Genomic DNA, 7359 nt, shown 5'->3' on the forward strand with positions numbered 1-7359 from the left:
CCAGAACAATTTATTGTAAAAAAATAATATATTAATTGATTAAAAATGGTAGTTATTAATGTAAGCAGGTACTTCTTGACGCGCAGAGAGTGCCTCTGCATTCTGATTGTGAAACCTACTTATTGTTGAGTTCTTCTTTGTGTTTAATTAGGTAGTGCAATTTTGTGCATATTAATGTGGGTGGTTCGGCTCTACAATGCATTTTAGATGTGCTGTATTGATTAAAGGAAGTGTTTGATTTATTAGGCTCTTCTGTATCAGACCAGATGATTACTGTTGAGCATTGCCTTTAAAATGGTGAAGATGACTCCAGCAATCATGAATATAAATTCTTTTTGTAAGGATTTACTTTGACACCTGTCTTTGCAGGCTGTGATACTTAACAAGATTAATAATTACAGTCAAGTGAAAAGCCAAATGGAATGCTTTGACTTGCTCTCACCAGTGCATGTGTTACAATTATTCTGCAGAAGTAGAGTAGAAGATTTTCTATACTTTGCAAGAAAAAAAAAACAGACATCATAAAATTCCTGTTCAGTAAGCAAAACTCTGCTCGCTGCTGTCAAAGTGGACATATTTTAAATCTGGGCTTATATTTGCAAGGCCATGATTAACTGTGAAGCAAAAATTGGTTGTAATCAAGTGAAAAATGAATTTCTTGGCTGTCACTTTGTCTTAATAGAGAGCAGTATGGTATCTTGGTAAATAAACTCAAATTTACTTTGTAAAACACAGATGAAGGTGTCAAATCCTTCTTTCTGGAGAAAACATTGTCCTTTGTTTCTGTTGTTAGTTTATAAAGTGGTTACTACTTATTCCAGTTTATTACATAGCTGTTTTATGACATTAGCGTGACAACTACTGGGGTGCAAGGAGTTGTATCCTACTATTAAAACATAAAGCACTATTGGCATCTGAAGTATAATCTCTTTAAAATGACTTGGTACCCACAGTCTGCCCCCCCCCAAAACCGCTTGTACCGTCAGATAGCTGCTTTTAATCCAGGATCTGTCCTGGGGTCCGTTCGGCAGGAGATGCAGTTATTGCCCTAAAAAACAACTTTTAAACTTGCAAGATCAAGTGTAGTATCTGTTCTTATCAGTTTAATATCTGATACGTCCCCTATCTGGGGACCATATATTAAATGCATTTTTAGAACAGGGAGATGGAAAAAGAGCTTACTCTTTCCTCTCTGGGCATTAACCTGGTATTGCAGTGCTTCCAGGTTCAGTGCAGAAAAAAAAAAAAACGGCATGGCCTAGATTAACCATACTCTAGGGTTGCAACACCCCTCTGTCCCTCCTCTCCGCCCTCTTCATTTTTATAAATGCCCCTAGAACAATTTCTCCTATTAATCACCTGTCTGAACAATGCACATGTGTGAGATTGTGCAAGATTAAAAGTTGTTCTTTAGGACAATAACTGCATCACCTGCTGAACAGATCCCAGGAACGATCAAAACTGTTTATTTGCAGTGTTGCAGCTATGGTCAACTGATGGATAGTTCCTGTGGATAGGCTATCAATAGTTTTTGCTTTTAAAACTCAGCTAACCCCTTCATAACATATGCTGTACCAGTATGCCTTGACAGCCTGGGACTTACTGCTCCGTTAGGTACTGGTACATCATAATAAGCAGCAGGTCTATGAAGCTGAGCCCACTTCACAGTGAATAATGGCTTCAGTCTGCCATTCACTTCTTAAAGAGGATGTACCACCAGGTACGTCCCCTTTAATTTGACACAGGGATAGAAAGGCGCCATGACGGGGAAGCCGGTGCCGCGTCCGTTTTTTGAACCCCGGCCCGGTTTCCCTGTACGGCGCCGTTCTTTCCACGGTTACCGTCCAGTGCTCAAGCACTGGAGGTATGCCAGGCCGCCCCCGGTGGGAGCGAATTCCCTCCCCTGTATGACGCGGCTCCATTAGAATCAAAGGAGCCGCGTCATACAGGGGAGGGAATTCCCTCCCACTGGGGACGGGCTGTCTTACCTCCAATGCTTGAGCACCGGTCGGTAACCGTCTCGGCGCCGTTCTATCCCTGTGTCAAATTAAAGAGGATGTACCTGGTGGTCTAAAGCAATTGCAGCATTTCAGTTTGCCATTTACTGGAGCAACTTTCGCCACTGACCAATCAGAACCCCCTCTATGTGACAGAAATAGTGCTGCTCTTTATGTACATACACAGGGCAGCTTATTCTGAAAATATCACTTGAATTGCCACTTAAAAATTGCTTTTTAAATTCCAGCTAAATGAGAGAAGAAGCACTCACCATTAATAAAATATGGCAGCTTTTATTATGGCAACATGGTGAGCAGTTAGAAAAAAAAGTGCAGGTGTATTTTACTGAACAAATGACAGCTGTTTCTTGGTATGTACGTCCTCCTGACTCATGGATATCATCAGTACATTAGCAGTAGCCCTAAAGTTCAGGTTCAGAGGCCTTGGAGGCAAAATATTTTTGTTTGACTTGACCTTTACAGATAAAAAAAAAACTTTAGAGACAACATCAGGAGGCTGACTACTTTGGTTATAGAACTACTCACTTATTTGCTTGTTTGTTATGCACTTGTGCTGTAAACAAAATACTTGAGAAAACAATATTAATCTGACCAGTGGGAGCTCAACTGGCAAAAAGGAGGTCTGGGAGGTCTTCCTCTTTCCAGGTTAATAAAGGGCTTAACTAGCTACTGCTCCCATTGTTTGAGGGAAACATGTGACCAAAGCATCTTACTTTAACATAGAAAGGTAGAAGTGTAATAGGAAACATAATATCTACAGATGAGCGAACCTCGAGCATACTTAAGTTCATCCGAACCCGAGCATTCGGCATTTGATTAGAGGTGGCTGCTGAAGTTGGATAAAGCTCTAAAGTTGTCTGGAAAACATGGATACAGCCAATGACTATAATGCATGTTTTCCACATAGCCTTAGGGCTTTAGCCAACTTCAGTAGCCCCCGCTAATCAAATGCCAAATGCTGGGGTTCGGAGGAACTAGAGCATGCTCGAGGTTCGCTCATCTCTAATAATATCCAAATAAAGTTTAACCCCTTAGCGTCCCATGACATACTGGTACATCATTGTACTGCAAAAGAGGTTCAGAGAGGGGTTATGCCATGCTATTAGCAGCCGGGAAGCACCATTACTAGCCAACACGGGCCATTCGCAGCGCCTGCTAATTAAGCATTTAAATGCAGCTGTTAAAACTTACAGCTGAATAAAAACGCTTTGAAAAGCCACATTGCGGAGGGATGATCCATTGTTCTGCCCGTGGCTGGTCTCAACATTGCTCTATTGCTCTGGGCTCCCACAGTTATGGAGAACTGATCTCATAGATCAATGCAGTATATATACTGCAGAGATCAGTGCAGTTGTATTAGAAGTCCCCCTGGTGGATTTCAAGTTAATGTATATAAAAAAAGGTTTGTTTAATTAACCCCTTCAAGACCAAGCCCATTGATGCATGCATGTCCGGGTTAATTTAATGCAATGTTCCTCGCCGCATCCTAAGAGCCATAGCGCTTTTATTTTTCCACCTACAATGCTAATTGTGGTGTCATTTTTTGCGCCATGATCTCTAGTTTTTATTAAAATCATATTGTTGTAACAGAAAAATTTTGAGCGCTTTTTTTTCCCTGATATATAATTAAAAAAAAAAAAAACAGCAATCCTGTTTTTTTTTCATAGATCAGACAATTCCACATTCTACGATATATAACATGTTTATTTATTTATGTTTAACATTTTTATTTTTATAATGGGCAAGGGGGTATCTTAAACTTTTATTTTGGGGGGTGTAAAGGTATTTTAAAACTTAAAAAAATAATACACTTTTTTTCACTTAAAAACATGCAATCAATAGATTGCCATAGCATAGATCAGTGTTATTGGCGATCTGCCTGAGAGCAGACTCTATGCATGGATTGCAGCTGCCTCTCATTATCCTCAGCTCCCGGGATACTGATGTGTGCGGTACCACTCTTACTGCTTCGGCCCCGCACACATCAAACCCCTTCTTTAGAGAAACGTATATATACATTCCTACTGCACCATCACGTATGGTATTATATAAAATAAGGTATGAAAATTGCACACCTTTACACCTGTGTAGAGAATACATAACACATCAGTGTCACTTTAAGTATATTTTAAGTAAATTTTAAACACCCTGTTTAAGTATTTATTTTATTTTATCTGTGTGAATAAATATTGCAATAAGCACTATATACAGTTTCATGTCTATTTATAAGACTCCTGGAAAGCTTACCATATATGTATCTACAAAGAAGAACAAACATCTCACTAAGTGCAGGTGTAGGTGACTGAAGTGCTAGAGGTATTGACTTTGAAAAACAGCTGAGGAAAAGTGCAGTTGAGTTTGAGGAAGGTGTAGCTGGATTGAGGATAGGTGTAAGGGACCATCTTAGGGCTCTTGTCTAATGTAGAAAAGTACTTTCCCAGGATTGTGTTGAAAGAAAATGCTAAGTGGTTACACCACCTGTGGATTTAGCAGTGCATCTTGACTAAATAGTGTCTTTTTTGGGGGGTTCCTGACAAAGGCTCTTGCTCTGGGCAAGGATTGGTTATCTACTGCAGCAGGGACTCTTTCTATGTCTGTCTCTCTTTCCACCATCCATTGACAAAAGACCTCTTACCAGGAACTAACTAGACTTATATAAGGGTGACTTGATCTAACCTCCTATTGGGGAGGCAGTGTAAAGAAAAGAGGAAAGAGTGTGAATGGTAGTCTGGTGTGTAAGGTACTTGCACTTGTGATTGGTTGAACAGTGAACACATAAAATCACCTATGTAACCCTTTGTTTATCCCATCAATCATCCCATAGTGGGACACCTTACAGAGTTACCTTTACCTGCGTGACATAAGACTTTGTGGACCACCCGTACTTGGACACTATGAAAGCCCGGGTGCAAGTGGTTATCAATAATCTTTTGCAGATGACCAATCGGCTGCAAGCCACTCCCTGCGACATCACACTTTCCCCTTCCCTATATACCTATATAGATTGTAGCAAATTCCTCTACATTGTACTAAACACATATTTACACTGGCTAGAGAGATAGGTATAGACAGGGTTAGAGAGAAGGTTATAGAAGGTTGATTAGGTATCAGGGACAGATAGAGGATAGTTTGAGGGTAGTGGTGTAAGCTGTGTAAGCTAACTTTTTGTTAGTGCACGCTGCCCACCACTGTCCACAGCTCTCTTGGGTTAAGTGAACCCTGTCAAGCACCTGTAAAGTTACATGAGGTGGTCTGTCTTAAAACCATGTATGGCAGCAGAATAAGTGTTATTGTCAATGACACTTTTTCTGTTGCCAGATACAGTTTTACAATAAGCTACCTTACATAACCTAGAAAGTATAGTACCACTATTGTGGCTGCAATAGTTAAGCTGTCTTAGTGCGGTACATTTAAGGTTCTGTTCACACGAATACTAACGTTTATTCAAAGTTTGGTTAAGCTGCTGAACCAAACTTTTGAAAAGTTTGCTCATATCTAGTTATAACCTTAAAAGGAGCAACACAACTGTGTACTTTGATTAAGCTGTTTAGTTTGTGTTTTGTTTTTATTACCACAGTTTTTTCTTTTTTTAAAACAAACTTTCTATGCATCTTTGTTGATTGTGGGTCCAATGTAATAATTTTTTTACCGTATAATCATTTTGATTGATGTTGGACATTTTAACTACTATAATTCTAGCTCCTTGACAATACATTATGCCCACATTATCAATTTCTTACTTATTTTAAAACAAACAATAAAACCCGATTTGTTATAATTCACTAAACTTAGTAACTGAATTGCAGAACAAATGTTTATTCATAATAATAATAATAATAATAATAATAATAATAATAATAATAATGTGACAAATTACATTTTTAACCAAAGTTTTTAAAGTTTTTCTGTTTCTACATGAGAATTAGTAATATTCTGCATATAACATGAATTCCTCTCAGCGACCTCTATTGCTAATTCTCAGTTTTCCCTGAGTCCAGCTCTAGACAATGCTAAATCTTACCAATATGCAACACACAGAGAAAAAAGTCTCAGAAGTAGCTGCAGCAGCAATGGTGTTATTGAGATTGAGTACTGAGAAAAAAAACTGTAAATTTAACCTTGGGGAGACACAGTATCATTTTAAAGAATAACCAATGTACTTGAATGTTTGTCTCTCTCCAGCAGTTCTCTTAACTTTAAAAAAAACATAATCAGGAAGGTGTCCCACCTCACTAATTGGCTGAGCAGACAACTGCCAATGCCAATCCTGAACACAGGAGTGCAGTGCGCGATGGAGCTCTGTGCTCTGTCACAACAGTGACAGGGAAGCAGGGAGAGTAAGTATAGGGTTTTCTTATTTACCATCTGTCTGAGTCTATTGAACAAAAAAAATCCTCAGGAGAGGGGCGGATTGGTGACAAAATTCATGGCAATATGTGATTAGGGAATCTCTGGCAGGGGTAGTGGCAACAAGAGACCCGCAGGCTTTTAGTGGGAGCTCTTATTGCAGGCACAGTCCAGGCAAGCAGCCACAAAATCTTTAACATCTTGAGCCAGAGTTGGCATCTAATAATGCCAGAAATGAGATCAAAGGATCTGTGTACCCTTGAATAGCCAGCAATACGGGAGCTATGATTCCAGATCAAGATGTGTTTCCTTGAGCTGGGCAGCACATAAGTCTTGCCTAGAGGGATCTCTCTAAGTCTTCCCAGTGCCACTGTGACAAAGCGCTCTGGTGGGATGATGTAATGTGGATTCGGAACCGAGTCTGTGGCATCCGGTGCTCTAGACAATGCGGACGGTTTGCAGATACACACAATTTTTTTCTCAGGGAATTCCTCAAGATACCCCTTTTATTTTTACAATAAAGTAGAAAACCTCTACTATGCAGAAGGCAATGCAGGAGGGGTATATCTATGACATTTAAAAATTCTTCCCCCTACAACAGAAAGCTAGGATGGCCTAGTGGTTAGTGTGCATAACTCTAGCAGATGGACCAGGCACGAGGAGGTGGACCCCCTGGATCACTAAGGCGTGCTGATGAACCCTCTCAAAGAAGCAGAGTCTAAGGAGTCCCCGGTTTCACCAGAACCCGCAGCAAGGTGGAATGGGCTTTACTGTGGGAAACTTCCAGGTCGCTACCCTGAGAGAAAGTGACCATTGACTGACAGTAGTGAAGTAGTACTGGAGCCTTCTTCTGTGGTCTCAAAATATGAGAAGGCACTGTTCAGACTGGAGCTGAGCTAAGAATTTTAAATGGAGCAAGATCCAAACAGCTAGAAGGATGCTAAGAAAAAAAAAAGAAAGTGTCAGATAGCCAGGGAGCACAGATGTTGTTTGC

General features: G+C 40.0%; 1 non-coding gene across 1 annotated transcript; it reads left to right on the forward strand.

Annotated features, from left to right (window-relative positions):
- The first annotated feature begins 1055 nt into the window (after positions 1–1055).
- LOC138787658 (U2 spliceosomal RNA) lies at positions 1056–1241 on the forward strand. The gene has a single exon (XR_011362422.1). It is a non-coding gene; the product is annotated as a U2 spliceosomal RNA (small nuclear RNA).
- The last annotated feature ends 6118 nt before the right edge of the window (positions 1242–7359 follow it).

Source organism: Dendropsophus ebraccatus, chromosome 3 (genome assembly GCF_027789765.1).
Source record: "Dendropsophus ebraccatus isolate aDenEbr1 chromosome 3, aDenEbr1.pat, whole genome shotgun sequence".
NCBI lineage: Eukaryota > Metazoa > Chordata > Amphibia > Anura > Hylidae > Dendropsophus > Dendropsophus ebraccatus.